This window comes from Liolophura sinensis, unplaced genomic scaffold (genome assembly GCF_032854445.1).
Source record: "Liolophura sinensis isolate JHLJ2023 unplaced genomic scaffold, CUHK_Ljap_v2 scaffold_18, whole genome shotgun sequence".
NCBI lineage: Eukaryota > Metazoa > Mollusca > Polyplacophora > Chitonida > Chitonidae > Liolophura > Liolophura sinensis.
The window spans coordinates 252464-269154 of NW_027017957.1; the positions used below are offsets into that span (position 1 = coordinate 252464).

At 38.1% G+C, this 16691-nt stretch overlaps 1 long non-coding RNA gene across 1 annotated transcript; it reads left to right on the forward strand.

Moving 5' to 3' along the window:
- Nucleotides 1-1221: 1221 nt before the first annotated feature.
- On the forward strand, nucleotides 1222-4171 carry LOC135481313 (uncharacterized). Its single transcript, XR_010445997.1, has 2 exons — nucleotides 1222-1360; nucleotides 2239-4171. It is a non-coding gene; the product is annotated as an uncharacterized LOC135481313 (long non-coding RNA).
- The last annotated feature ends 12520 nt before the right edge of the window (nucleotides 4172-16691 follow it).

Sequence of the window (16691 nt, forward strand, 5' to 3'; positions counted from 1 at the left end):
TTAAGGCTTGGTACTGCTCCGCATTTACGTCATAAATCTCTAGTTTATTTAATTCTTCTTTTTGGAATAATTAAAGAAGCATTTTAGTATGTCTCTCTTTACGGCTCCGTGTATACATGACATTAAAATCCAATAGTATGTGTATTACCTGTTTTTTTTTAGTCTAAAGTTGAAGAAATTCAACCATATAGTGTGCATAAAGAGACGGCGTTTATAAACCGTAAGCATTTACTGAAATGTTGACTGTTATGTGGTACTGAGGTAATTGTATAGGCTGCATCAAAACAGATTAGAGCAACACTCATGTAATTTACCCCATTATTATGTGCTTCAGTGCTTGTCAATCTCTTTTTTTTTTTTCATTTAACTTATTTTGCCCGAAAATTTGATGAGTTCATTTTCCGGCAAAATGGTATGATTAAAAAAAGACACCGCGTGGAGCATCATCTGATTAATGTTTTGTTAATTGGAGCGTGCTAAAAAGGAATTTGTTTCAACATGTGATGTGTTAGAGTTATGTCTATTAAGTAATAGGCAATTGTCCTCGGAAACATTTTTCTGCACATTTTTCAGCTTTTATTTCGTCTTTCCTGAGTATGCCTATAAAAAGATATTAAGCACAAATTATATTGCACTGGATGGCACTTGCAATAAAAAAAAAACAATTCCTTTATCCCAGGATGCAGAGTTACCCATTTTAAACAAGATACTCAAAGTGCAACACGTCGTCCGTTTTGATCACACTTCCTTATTTTCCGAATTTTATTAAGCCTTGTCCTTTGATAACTGCTGGAAACACACACCCACCCCCCCCCCCCCCCCTTCCCCCTCGCCCCCATGTCCTCCCTCCAGCAGGGATTCAGGGCCCACCTATCCAACAGAATGGTACCATCTTGCCCGCCGTCGTAGTATGTTCTGCCGATCAGTCTTTGTAAAGTCATCAGAGTACCATAAGTGTCATCCCAGTAGGATAGCTTCTGAGAGGAGAGCCTCCCAGAATAATGCTTGCCAGCTTCTTAACAAACGCTATAGCAAAGTAATAAACATGGGTTTGACGTGTCACAAAATGCAACAGATCTCAATTGTTGCTCTCAATATCTCAATTGTTGCATACACTTGCTGTTTTAGACATTTTAATCATGTATATAATGTATATTAAATATGAAGCATAAGATGACTGTGTCCATATTGCTGACTGAAATTCCCCATATTCTGTTCAGGATGAGAGTAAATACCGATACTTGGTACTACAGCTCTCGTCGTTGCGGTCGCATCTGTGTAGACAGTGGTACTGGACCTGGAAGACATTTGTTTTGAAATCCTCTTTCTCCAAGAAATTCGCAGATAGGATGTATTGAAGGTATAAAAGTGTTTGAACGATACAAATAAATGTGCCAGTCAATGATTACTTTTATGCTATATGTTACGTACAAAATCTAACCAAAATTGTTTATCTTAGGGGCCGAGTCAATGTTAATATGTTATTGTTTATCGAATGTAATGAACATTTTAAGTAATTTTAAAACAGTGACTCCTGATTAATAGCAGTTATATCTTTTTACTTAATTATTTTTACACCAAGGTGTTTTAACACGATCTTTATATTTAAGCAACATTAGTTGTACAATGTACATTTTAATTTAGATGAATAAATATGAAGCCGGTAAGACGAACCACTTCAGTGAATCGTTAGTAGGGATTAGTACTCTCCAATGTTCTTACAGAATTAGAATCAGCTTCTGGCATTTGAGGACTGAGGATTTCCGGCAGCGTCTTGTTTGCTCTAGTTGGAGTTGCGTTTATGGTTGCAGAGGTTATTTATTGCAAGGTGAGTAAAGAATCATATGCGCATTACGTTTTCAATAAAGTCAGTCTTGGCGATTTCCCAGTTAGCTTTGCGTCACACATCTTTGGGAAATCAATTGTTAAATGTGTTAAATAGGATGATGATGATGATGATGATGATGTTACGCAGGAGCAGTCAGTGTATTTACATGTACAATTGTTTACAGCTAGGTTATATACATTTGTCACATTTTAATGATGCCTTTCTCCAGCAACCAAAAGAATTACCCGCCATCATTTAGCTGATGTTATTTTGATAAGTGCATGTACTATACTTCTGTATTGCCGTGGTCATTCTTTATTTATGTTGCGCATCATCTGACGACATACAGTTTTGTAAATCATTTTTACATTTACTTACTAAATTGGTTTCCTTATTTTTCGTTTTTGTAGGAGGGTAAAAACACAAAAAAACAGGGAATGATGTCCACATGAAGCCAACGAATGGAGCACCCTGACCGAGCTAGAAGAAACCATGGGAGCTGAGTGGACATACAGACGTAGATCGTCAAGTATAGTACAAAGCTAGGACCAAAACACTCCTCCAAGATCAAACAAAACGTTTGAGGGGTGAATGTTATTTAGTAAGATAAACAGCCTGTTTCTTGAGTTTTAGCCAGGGATCGTTTGTTCCTAACCACGCGGCAACCAAACTTTAAGATAATATAATGCTGTCGTCCATTCTGGTGTCTGGCTATCTGCAGTGGTAAAAGAATATGCCAAAAAAAAGGAATTTTTTCAGTTTACAGTGATACCTGCGCATTTTGTGCTGCTGTCTTTGGCATCTGGGATTACATCTGTCTCCCACTTTATCTGTGATAATCTCTACAACTGTCCATGTAGGATACAGCTAACAGTAGAGCTGAGCTGAACTGGACGTTGTGTATTTAATATGAACATGCATATTCAGAAATGTCAAGATGCTGTGTAGGTTAAATTCGGTGGAGCGGTGATGTTTACCATACAATGGTGAGACTCCTCCGGTGCTTGCCTGTAATTTAAACAAAATGATGCTCTGGGGTGAATTTCTATCGATCAGTTATCAGCTTTTTTCATCATTATACAAAGCCTTTACGTATGCTTTTACACGATTAATAACACTTATGATCGGTCGTAATAGTCTGTGAACACCTGAATGACATTTTCTCACTGTATAGATATAAGGCTGATATGGAGATGATGCTGTCTTCTCTACAGCATAGGTCGCATACTGTAGGTTATAAATACAGGTCCTGGTTTCATGAAGCGCATTAATAGCTAAGAAACTACGATGACAACGATGACAACGTATGTCATAGAGATAACAGTTGCATTTATTGCTGTTGGCTTCTTAACACTAAGTATACTTCTAGAACTTGACATATCAATTGGGCATATCGACTGAATAGTATGTGAACATCTCTCTATAATCAAACACGTCATTCTCGGAAACAGAGTAGAGAGTCTGATGTCTGCATAGATATTGTCCACATTATTTCTTCCTCAGATTCGGTAATTTCAGTAGGTTTTATATTATCCATGATCATGAAAATAACAAATGTTTGGAAAGCTCGTCATGGAAGCTTTGGTGCAACTGTAGAGAAAATGTGTTCATCAACAATCAGTAAATCCAGTCAGATTATTATTTACATAGCTTGCTTTTTAGATATATAGTCAATGAAGAAAAAGAGATGAAAAACGGAGATAAATGTGTTGGTGTTTGGATTTTTAGAGTACTTTTAACATTACAAATTTTCTCTTGTGTTTGAGTGATTTTTCTGTGCAGTTCAAAGATATTATGGCAAACGATATTTCATGCATGTATTTATATTCAACTGTTTTGGCACCGCTTTACATGTCCAATATTCGTGTAAAGCACGAAATAATGACACGCGCATTGCAGCAACTATACGTATGTGATCGAGTTTGACTCTTTTCATATTGCACATGTTATCATCAGTTTTCGGTGTATAAATTCTGAATAGGTTAACTGGCCTCTGTGGCTCAGTTGGTTAGCCCGCTAGCGCAGCGTAATGACCCAGGAGTCTCTCACCAGTGCGGTCGCTGTGAGTTCAAGTTCAGCTCATGCTGGCTTCATCTCCGGCCGTATGTTGGAATGTCTTTCAGCAACCTGCGGATGGTCGTGGGTTTTCACTGGGCTCTGCCCGGTTTCTTTCCATCATAATGCTGTCCCGCCGTCGTATAAGTGAAATATTCTTGAGTACGGCGTAAAACACCAATCAAATAAATAAATATATAACTGAATAGTTTAATCCTTGGTGACTATTGTGTGAAAGTTGTTTATTTGCCTTAGATGTGTAGATAATAAATCATATAAAAGAAATAATCATTTTATCAATGTCTATCATTTTGTTCATACATATATATGCTTGTTACGACAGATACTACTTTTTTGTGAGCTTCAGGGTTACCATAAAGACATGGAGGCACAGGGCTAGTATTTGTTACAAACCATGCGACTACATACTGGTAATATGCATGAACGAACACCTGCGTCAATCAGGTCACATCAATCCGAGGTCCTCCATTCACACATTTCGCAGAAAGCAATAATGGAGTTCTGCGAAGTAAAGCTATTTCTGTCTGTGCTTCGATCAGCATATAACTCAGTCCGACCTACTTTGTTTCGGCCTCTTTTGAAACGTGCGGATGTATGCGTATTATGTACATACGCATTTTTCTGTCAAATATACTCGGAGAGTTTTCTTTCATGTACAGTGAGGTATGTTCAAATCCACAGCCAACTCTGACCGTACGTCGTGACTAAAACTAGGCTGTGGGTGGGGTGGTTATGGTAAGTGTCAATTCGAGTCCAGATAGAAATAAGAGGCCTTTTTCATACTAGGTGGGTTTTAGCACACAACCCTTTATGGTGGATCAATAGACCGTCTCAGGTTTTGTAAATTTGCGCCCATGCTTTAGTCTGAACTCATACCAAAGCACATGTATCTCTACAACCTGTCCTTAACTAACACGAAGTAAATGGAACAAAGCCCACGCTACGGTGATTCGGTTTAGATATCCAGGTAGCTTAAGTACGTCTAGGGTGAACCCTCAAATGAAGAGTTTTTATGACACGCCTGTGCTTAACTACAATTAAAATACCATGGTTTATGTGAATTATTCTGCATATGGCGAAGTTTTATATACTCAGACTGGATTGCGGTTTGAAGTGGATCGGTCTACTTCAGTGAATCACAAAGGTATTCACATGGTGTATGAGATTGAATTCCAAAAATAAACGGGTATTAGTGCTGTGCGTCTGTCTGTGCGTCTATCCTACAGTACGCGAATGCTGGCCATCGTCGTAGAAGTGAAATATTCTTGAGTACGGCTTAAAACAGAAATCAAATAAAGAAATAATTTAAAAAAAACGAAGATATTTTTTGCAATGACTATCAAAACATGACAACAAAGGTTTTAGATAAATTAAACTAAAAAAACACCCAGTAAATTAGAAATCACTTCATAATACAAAATGTACAATGGAAATATATCTGGTGGAAATCAACAATTAAGGACTTAAATATGTATGTATTTTATGGTTTTCACGTACGATTGTCCCTCGTACTATTCTTCCCGGTGAGCGTCATATTATGTTCGTATATAACAATCACAGTGTGGCATATTTGGGGAGGTACTTTGGTGTCTCTTGGACTTGATGTTTGCAAGTGTGTTTATTTATTTTTTACTGGTAAAAGTACAGGCAGGTTTATGGTTAGAGGAAATATGGTTTAAACCACTCGGAAATAAACCACTCGCGACAGCTACATGTTTATTTGACACACGTTAGGCCATCCCAGTGGCCATGTTAGTTAATACTTCAGGAATCTGAACTTAACACACAGCTACAAAATGGACCCATCGGATTTCCGTGGAAACACAGGAAGTGATATGTGCATGTTAACTCTGCACAATAGTTTAAGCCAAGACTATTTGCCAACACATGTCAATGGTTTGCACACTTTCAAAATTCGTTAAACTCTTCCCTTGGATTGCAATACGTTTGTTATCTGAATATCTATCGTTGGCTTGTTTTCCTAAGACACTGAAGGAAATGATTCATAGAAATATAGTGTAGTGTGTGAATATTAAATTAAGCCCAAACCTTTGAAAACTGATGACTGCTTCTCCCTTACATATCACCACCTTTATTTTGTAACTATCTGATATTTCTGATGAACGCTTTTAGAATTTTGTATGCTAGGCTATTTTGGACATGTTTCTTGAATGTTTATTTTAATGTGATGACAACATAGCATTTTGAGTAATCACAGACCAGTAACTTCTAATAAATCGCAGACGTCATTGCGTTTTTCTTACTTTTCTACGTGTATGTTTCGGTAAAGGTCTTAGCAATTGTGTAGTTGCTACTATTTAAGCTTTTTGTGAACAGCTAGAAATAAAATCCTAACTGAGGTAAGTTGACAAGAGGCCGGATTTCACAGGTTGACCATTTGCAAAGAATCACATCGTCGTTCCTGTTCTCAATTTATGCTGTAGTCATCTTGAGTACGGCGTAAATGATCATTTAAATAAGTAAATAAATATATTGCTATTATCGACTTGGAACAGCCCTTCCAGATAGCAATCTTCTTTTTAACTGAGACATATTCCGCTAAACCCTATTATACTTGTATATGCATCGTGTTGAATCAGATCCACACGTTGAATAGGCCGATAGGAACAATTACAATCAAAACTAAGATACTGCACATAGTATCATTAACGATAATTTATGAAGTAGAATGATACATGATCTTTATATCATAATTGCTGCGCCAGAATCATTCTTTGCGTCATTATTTAAACTGCTGAGCTATTCTCTGTAAATGCATCCGTCCTATTTTTTTGCTTTATATATTTTCGTAGCTCTTCGGTCGCAAAAATACAGAGTTTTTGTTCAAAATCTCTGTTGTTCACAAAGAAGGGTTAATCACAACCATACTTCGTAACTGACAAACTAGGCGATACACGCTGGTAAAGTCCACACAATGAGATTGCAGAGTTGGTTATAGCTGGAAACAAATTTTTTCGAAACCAAGAATGAGCATACTTTCTTGGGAATCTGATTGAGAACATATAGTACATATAATAACAATAATTTCATTACCAATGATCTTTAGTATATAATGAGTTCATATGAGCGTGGTCCATTCTCTCACAGAAAGGCACGTCGTTTTAGAGCCAGTAGTTTAAGCATGGAATCCCCTATAACTGATGAAAAACAATGCATTCGTTGACTTGGGTTACTTGACCACAGGTTACCTTGTACCGTAATCTGGAACTCACTCTGTGACTTGTGATAACCTGTGTTGTGAAAGCAATCGACACAGTAATAGCTAATGGAGTGTGACTATTTTGAGGAACGTTTTACTTTGTTCATGTGATAATAAATCAGTGTATATCCGAGCAGATTTATATATCTCGCAGCAGATCATCTACAAGTACTAACATATGATAAGGTCTCCAGCGTACCATTGCGCGCTATACTCTTGAGTGACCTACATTCAGAATGTGCTGAATTTAAGCGATGTGTTCTGAGGACAGACGGTATGACGAGTTACGTACATACAGACACAGTAAAACACAACATAGAACGTGAGGGAGAGTCACCTAGTATTTTCTCTCGGCCTCAGAATGTCAAAACGCAGAATGCTATTGGGAATTCCAGTACGTGTCAACACTCATATCAGCAATGGCTGGCTACACAACAAAGTTAACGAACCCTACAGTTGTCAATTTTTAGTCTGGCTTCATGGTTTTGGCGATTGATCTTCGTTTAGGAAATAGCCTATGCTATGCTATGTCTGGAGTCGTGACAGCACAGTTTTGTATTGTTAAAACGACCACCCAAACAAAGCGTTACACAACCTCTCTGCGAGCACATATTTATTCAACAATGAAATAACTAAAGGCAACATCCTAACACACAGGGGTAATGTTCATGCTGTCTTCCTCTCCGATCGTAAGTGGGAAGGTATAATGATTTGGATGAAATTACAACTACTTTGGCGGTTCTGTGTTGTTGCCAATTGACGATATGTCCCAAGACGACAATCGATTTGTTGCTTTCTTTCCAAGCGTCTGGTTCAAGTTTGACCAGCATGTCTGTGAGCGTAGACAGGCCTGCCCTAAGTACTGATCATCTATGGCGTTATCGGTATTAGCCTTTGACAAAACAGCCACAACCAGCCGAATTTAAGAAATAAAGCTAGGTCACCGTCAGCTGAGTATTTGGAGCCTTCTCCAGTCCTGACAAATGACCTTCCCATTATTTTGGGTCAGGCAGATAATGTGACATACCGTACAAGGCTAAACGATGTCTGGAAAAATCTGTCCCACTTTGCCTAATCCGCCATGTTTTTCTGTGGTAATACACCACACCCAAAGCTAAGTCAGGCGCCTTTTATTTATTTATAAATGCGTGTTTGGAGCTTTTCGGGTTTGTACTTTCCAACTAACCTGTAAATTGCTCGCTGGGATTACACTTTACAATGTATCTGTTGACACTATTTAAACAAGTATATATTGTAACGGCCTATGTATTAAGATGTGATACTCCAGTAAAACATATATATATATATATATATATATATATATATATATATATATATATATATATATATATAAACACACATTTTACAGCAATGAATATGGGTCATGGGATATCCCAATATTCATTTATGTCCATAATACTGATGTGCAAGTTATTCGTCATATCGACGGGTTTATCATTTGTGTTTGGTGTTTGAACAGAATAAATAGCTATTGTTTTAACCTAGTTGAGACACATTCCAAGTGCTAGTTTTAATTAAGCATCGAATCCGGCATTCATATACAATGTATCATTCATCTATCAACAAAGGACATACCAGATATATAATGATAAGTAATTTTAATGATAAGAGGGAACCGACACCAAATAAAACTAAATACATGATAAAGAGAGGGAGTAAACTGTCCGTCACAAGGAATATTATCCAACCACGGTATCTTTATCATATAATTCGAAAGTCCTTCAGTATTATCTACTGTAAATACATTTAAATCGTACCTTCATTGACAACATTGGAATAAATATCACCAGAGCTTTCGACTATAAACACTGAAAGGTTAACTGGGAAAGATAACATAAAATCTGCTTTAACAAAACAACGCAACTGAAAACCAGCAGGTAACTTTCGAAAGCACATTTTGTAGACATTTGGACATTAAGTCTGTCACTTTATTTACATCCAAAAAATGATATAGGGTACAGCTATCGCACAAAAAATTGAAAAAAATTCTATAAAGTTTTGAAAGCCCGGGAGATGAAGTTCAGCATTGGCACTGACGGGCAATTTACTCCAAAGAGCCATGTTGTATAAGCCCTTATTAACTTGGTCAATCACTAGTGCTACAATTGTCACGTGGTAATTGTCTATCACGTCAAAAAAACCTATTAGATCTCGATTGTAGTGTGTATTTTTTATAGTGGATATACAAATATCGATGCAATAAATTCGATTTTGCGTTTAGTTTATGTGTTAAACCGAAGTATTTTGGGCCACACATTTCTGAACTATGAATATTCTTGAGTACGCGTAAAACACAAATCAAATATATAAATAAATACATTTTTGAACAATGAACTGATAACGGCTGCCCGTGTCACAAGTACCTGTTAGTCAGGATAGTGGAGTAACTTGTTAGGGTGGGCTGGCAAGAAAACCTCCTCGGGAGAGTGTTATGTATGACTATTTAACGTCTTCATGTACTGTTAGTCTGCGGGCCTTTGTGTTATATGTTATAAGCATAACAGGCCCCTTTTATATATGTACAGCGCGGACCTGGCCGAAAGCACCTTGTTCAATGCTCTGTTTATTTAACTGGCTGTTCATTGGCTGTTAATTCTGTGTCTAAGAATAGTTGAATCCACCTGGCACGTATATAAGCCGTGTTTTCTGTGCAGAGGGGAGGTATTTTTGCTGCATCCACTGGGAGCCAGGAGAGTGTGCGACGCTCTCGTATCGAGTCCATTATTTTGATATGAGCTGGTGATGCCAGTTTCATTTGGGAGGACAGATTTTTATGCCGGCACCGTTTGTGTACCACAGTAGTACTGATGTGTGGTTTATGTGAATTTCTGCGGAAGTCACGTTTATTGGTGTTCGGATCTTTATTATGATTATACAGTGTTGACTGTGTAGTTTGTTTAACACGCTGACCTCACCTGACCGACAAGGTCGTCAAGGACTCTAAACTGAAGTTTTCAGTTTTGCAAAGGACGTTCGTTCTGCCACAAGGTGACATTACTCTACGTCTCTGAACGGCTCGTTTGTGAGCTTCTGCGGGAGCTGTGACTGATCTGAAGTGGATTATACCTCCATGCCTGTATTTACCCTGTGTTGTGCTCTGCGGGTGTGACGTCATTCAAAGGCTTGACTGTTCCAGTTCTGTGTAACCTGTGTACTGTGTTCGTGTTCGCTAACCTGGCGAAGTACCTGTCTAGGACAATTTGTGAATTGTGTGTTTATCCCATGGTCTTTACATTGGAATTCCTGGAATACATTCCTTGGGATGCAAAGGTGAACTGGAAACTTGTAAAGACCGGTAATACTGATGTGTATGTTGTTGTTGTTGAACTGTCTGTAAAACTGTACGTCTCATTTTATATATAAAGCATTGTTTACATTGTAATATTGAGTCACTGAGTCTGTTTTCTGTTGCCGTTTTCAATACCGTAACAAGAGTAATAGCTTGAAGAAAATTATTGAGACTTGCATTATTTTTCCTTATCAAAGCCAGATTTATTTCGAAAAGATCTTCCCAAAATTTGAATGAAAGAGTCTGTTATCAATCAGAAGGTCCTGTTGTTGGGTAAATTCCCTGAAGTTGGTACAGTCATCTTGGCCATACACGATGAGGACGAACAGGGCCGCTATAACACTACGCTTGGGTCCACGAACTTCATACTGTCCGAGCGCCAAACTAATAGAAACATCGTCCCTTTGAACATAGAACAGAGATACGCTTTGGTTGGGTATGAGCCGTTTTTGTTTGCACTTTCTCATTGTCACATTGTTTAATACCGATGGTACCGAAGATTAAAAGGTTTTGTGACGTCACTCTGGATTGCTATAACATAGTAAAATGGCGTCACCAAATGTGTGGCCAGGTACTGTCGATTGTTTGCTATTTATTTTGTTGATAAGCGGAGTAAAAAAATTTTAAAATATTTTAAGAAAATTTTAGGAATAATACTTTACTAATTAATTCAGCTTTAGTTGCAAACTTTATGTTCACTTTGAAGCCGAAAATCTTGCACCAGTTTCTAAGTCTTGAATCCCTGCTTTCGTCATGACCATTTTTAGTACAAATCTTCAGAACACCAGTAATTATACATAAATTTAGTCTAGGTGCGATTTAAGTAATTTCCTAAAGTCGGTTTTGTTCTCTTTACGGGTGTAATTTGTCCTGAATAACGCGGAAATGTCTATTGGATGGTCGACGATATAGAGTGTTTCATGTAATATTCCAAATAGCTTAGAGGCGTGCTTCGTTAAACTGGGAAGAATGGAAAAGAAAGATATGAAATTAAATGTCCGGGATAAGCCCTTTGTTCTTCCTGCTGTTCATTAGTACATATCTACAGTCAATTGTCTCCAATCAAAGAATTGCGTCAGACACCAGATCTTTCACGGAATGGCCGATATGAATGTCAGTTTTCAACAATTCCACTTAAATGGTACTACATTTTGTTGTAAATCTTTTGGGAAAATGTCATGCAATTTAATACATTTTATATACCCTCTGGAATCAGAGAGTACTTTGATAATATCGTATTCATGTACACAGGTATCAGGACTGAAGGGCGTGGTTCAGCATGAAATTGTTACATTGCCCTAAACTTAAATAATATCAGTTTAAACAATTCCATAAATAATCATTTTAAAGTCCCATTACCGTAAACACTTTATATGACTGATTCCACTATATAGGTGAATTTTTATAACCTTTATTTATAGCATTACATTAATGCCGTATCATTCGCCAGTTTGTATTTTACGATGTTTGAACAGCCTAGCTGTGGGCCTAAGAAACTAAAAAAAATACACGCAAATGCCTAACAGTAGGCCTATTTTTGCTCGAACTTCTAAAATGTAGGTCACTGTTTACCTGCCAGTCTGTTTGATGTCACGGATTTTAACCTATCACTCGGTACTACTATGTACTGTCAAATGTAACTTAGTGCTTTTTTTACGGTTGGGTACTCTCCTTTGTGAGTTAAACCGATACACAAATATGTATATTCTCTGTCTTAAAATAAATATATTTGCTAGCCGAATCAAAGGGCAACGGTGATGACAGAATACACCTAACACTACCCTCAGTAGCATGTTTAGAGCTATGCAGGTTATTGCAAACCACCTAGTATTACCTCAGTTATAAAGGACCAATACGTGTATGCACATCTGGTCTGGTTGTAAACACCAGTTTTGGAAACAAATGCAGAATATGCATCAATTCGAAGACATCAAAAAGTCAAGAGGCAGCAGACGTGCATAGAAGTTACAGCTTGTCTTACTTATGATAGCCAGAGCAATTAATTAATCTATCAATATTACCTCGCTTCGAAATATTTTGTGTCGACAAAACTGTATGGAGTTTCCCATGAATAAGGCGCGTGACCTTATCTACAGCCTTGAAAGTATCCATGACAACCACATGACCCTTCAAAATTCCTTTTGATGACGTCGTATTTACTCGCACAGTAAATGTCCGGTCATGTTCAGCGACGCAGTATTATTTACTAAATGTGCACATTTACAAATCTACCTACCACAGGACAAATAATCTTCTTTATTAAGGATAACCTTTTCTCCATTTGTAGCGTAATTCGGTTCTCCGCTTAGCGCATACATGTCCATCCCGCCATCGGAATACCGTCGTTTTCGTCCTGTTTAAATGATTATCAGCTTGTCCCTTAGCACATATAACATTGTCAACACAGTGATAGTTTTCTCAACCCCGTTTGCTTGGTATACATTCCAAAATGGCCGCCATGTACATGGGATTTTCACTTAATCACAAAGTAACTGGGACACTAGTTTAAAAAATAGCCAGACCAGAGACCAGACTTAAAAAATCCTGTGTGTCAGTGTATGGTAGTGATTATCATTCATTTTATAACTTACCATTAACAGACAACAATATCCAATAACAGTTTTCCTTTCTACACTTTAGTCAAACAAGTTTATACAGCTAGTACATGGTATTATGCTGTGAACTACTTAGATCAATTTCAACAGCAAAATCACAAATGCATATGCTCACTAGGGTTGTCTCCCCTAAAACAACTCTTTCTTTTTCTCATTGTAACTTCGTGGGGTTACAGAAATTTTAATGCTGATTTTACAAGAATTTCGGCGGTAACATGACAAATAGTTTTTTTTAACAGGTTGGTATCATTCGTGATAAAGTTACACTGCTGCCTTACTGGATAGGATAGTATATGTCACGACTTTTTTCGGGAAACAGCATCGGAATGTACTTGGTTTCCTCTGTCTCCCGCTTGAAAAGTTAAGCCCAGGCAATGTTATTTGAAAATGTAAAAATTAAGCCTATATTGGCAATGTTGTAACATAAATATACTACAACAGAAAGAGTAAGGACAGAACAGCTTTTTCTTACCTAATTCCGTTAAAGCCATAGTTCTAGGGACTTGTAAGTTGCTACTATTTTATCATTCACATCGACAGTTAGACAGAACTCTGGCTGAGGTAAACGTTGACCGTACTTTACCGGTTACATGTGACCATTAGCTAGCTACTACACCGCCGTCGCTGCTCTGGTATTACTCTCTGTGCTGTACGTCTGACTGTGTCATAGTATTACCAGTGAAATCTGCCCTTTTGTCACAAGGATTAGGGTTTTAATAATAATAATGCTTTGTTTCAGACACCAAGGTACATATGAAAATGTTTTGGAACAGAAGTAAGAGAAACGCCAAAATGTTAAAAGCACATGACCTCTTGGCTACATTAATGTACAACAGGCAATATTTATTTATTTATTTATTTGACTGGTGTTTTACGCCGTGCTCAAGAACGTTTCGCTTAGACGGCAGCGGCCAGCATTATGGTGGGAGAAAACCGGGCAGAGCCCGGTGGAAACACACAACTATCCGTAGGTTGTTGGTGGACCTTCTCACGTACACCAGAATAGGAAGCCAGCATGTGATGGGCTTGAATTCACAGCTACCGCACTATGAGAGGCTCTTGCGTCATTACGCTGCGCTAGCGTGCTAACCAACTGAGCCACGGAGCCTCCAACCTCCCCCCTCCCCCCACTCCAACAGGTAACAATGAAGATGTAAAGTTCTATATCGGTAGATTAGCGGAGGATCTTATTATACGTACTCGGTTTTGATTAAATGCAGTTTTAGTTGAAAACTGTACAAATGTACTTGAACAATATGCCTGGAATAGTGACTTCTTAACTATAGTAAAACATTTAACGAATATCTTTAGAAACATATTTGCACGTACACACAAGTTACGTTTTTGACGAAGAATGAAGCAAACAAGAAATGGCGAAAGAATTCCATACTACCTAACACCATTGGTAATATTAAAGAAAGATGATCCCCATTTTGACGGCAAACTTTTGTACATGAGACCAAACGGTAATCGCGATCAATTATCTTTTTTAAGCCCAGTTAACAACACAATCAAATGCTTTGCTGGCATCAAGAAATGTGTTTATTTATTTATTTGACTGGTGTTTTAGCCGTACTCAAGAATATTTCACTTATAAGACGGCGGCTAACATTATGGTGGGAGGAAACCGTTTAGAGCCCCGGAGAAACCCACGACCATCCTCAGGCTGAGAAATATATGCATACGGGGCTACCGTTAATGCAATCAAAATTGGGGATTTTGTTTTTTTGAGGATGTAAATAGGCCTTGACTCTTAGTTTCTCTGTTTTACAGCAATAGTAATTATCTTGTAAGTAAATACGGACAGAGCGTTCAGAATCGATGGCGCCCTGTTGCCTGTAGTAAGAAAACGGTGCACTGGAAGGTGCTTACCCTTAAATGGGGTTACCGACTGTTGTAGCTTGAAACGAAACTGCCTGAAATAATTACATCTAAGTAAAAAGTGGTTCAAAGATTCTTCCACTGGGCAATGGTCAAATAGTCCAGTGGCGTGTAAAATTAATCAGTGCAGATGTGCAAGTAATGGACATATTCCGGAAACAATCCCAAATGAGGAATAAATCAGCCTTGCGACTTCTCAACTGAATTAAAGCATAAAACACAGACGGTTCACAATCATGATAAAATTAACAATCACTTGTTGCATCCCGGCTCTCATATATGGTACTGTATAAAAGAAAACGAATCGCCGCTGGGCAGTAAGCGCAGAAGCCTATTAGAGTACACTCCCTTGGAAGTGAGCTGAAACATTGTTAGCATTTATTGGTGCTGAAATGCTTAAAACTGTAGTATATCACCCCCTCCCCCTTAAAACAATGCAAGGGAACCAGGCTTCAGGACGCTTAGTCCACCAGCAGAATCGTGGTTTATGCAGGAATACCATATAATTAAAGAAGTACAGGACTTACTAAACGAAAGCAGCGACAACAGTTTGATAGCTGACACGTAGCCGGAGCAATTCAGCCTGAACAGTGAGTGAGTGCTTCGGGTTTAACGTCGTACTTAACAATTTTTAAGTCATATGACGACGAAGGAATCCTTTAGAGTGCATGTGATGTGCCTCCTGGTTGCAGGGCGGATTTGTGCCACTCTTTTGTCTACTGCTGCTTCACTGTGACGCCTTACCGAAGGCAAGTAAGCCGCCCCGCCCGAACCATTGTACTGATACGGGTCAACCAGTCGTTGCACTACCCTCTTTATGCTGAACGCCAAGCGAGGAAATTACAACTTTTTCTTTTAAGGTCTTAAGTGTGACTCCACCCAGGGTTGACCCTAGATCCGGAAGCGGAAGCTTTATCAACTGTGCTATCGGGCCCGGTTACCATGGCTTGAGCATTACGTAAATAAAGAAAATGCAGGTAAGTTAACTGCAATTTCTTAGTCGTCACAGTCCTTGAATTACAAAACATTCGGTGTTGTCATCACCTTTAACATACAATAACATTAAAAAGTGCAAATGGACCAAGCCTCATTATTCTTGCACTGTTTCCACGGGTTAAATCAGATCTGTTGACAGTTCACATCAGTAAAGCTTTTATGTCAAGTGTGCATGTAAATGCTTATATAATAGCAACACCCTCTAGCTCCATGGTTTATGCACAGTAAATAGAATTAATGAAGAAATACAAAAATTAAGTCATGTGTCTCAAGCGCTTTTACTCAACTATTATTTCAAATATCGAGGTTATCTAGCATGGTGCTTTGACTTCACATCGTATCAGGCTGAATTCACAGACACACTGCTTGCGATATTCTTGTAGATTACCCTATCTTAAAAATACTCTAACGAAGTAAATTGCATGATTCCAAGCGATTTGTTTGAAGAAAAATTAAAAATGAATTAAAGCGAAAAGACTTGACATATTCTTGACAGACCATACGTGCAATGGATATTTACATCACCCAACAAGGAAACATTGTAAAGCTGTTTAGATTATGTTTGTGATTAACATTTTACGCCGAATTCAAGAATATTTCACATATGACTGGTAATGGTTGTTGATGGAGGAGACTGTGTGGTAAACCTCTGCAATTCGACAAATTCGATTTAATGCGGTCAAAGAATCATCCAGACCAGATTCCAACATGCGGTTTATTTGGCCGTTGAACAACGGGATGCGACGAATCAGAGGCTTGAGTTTA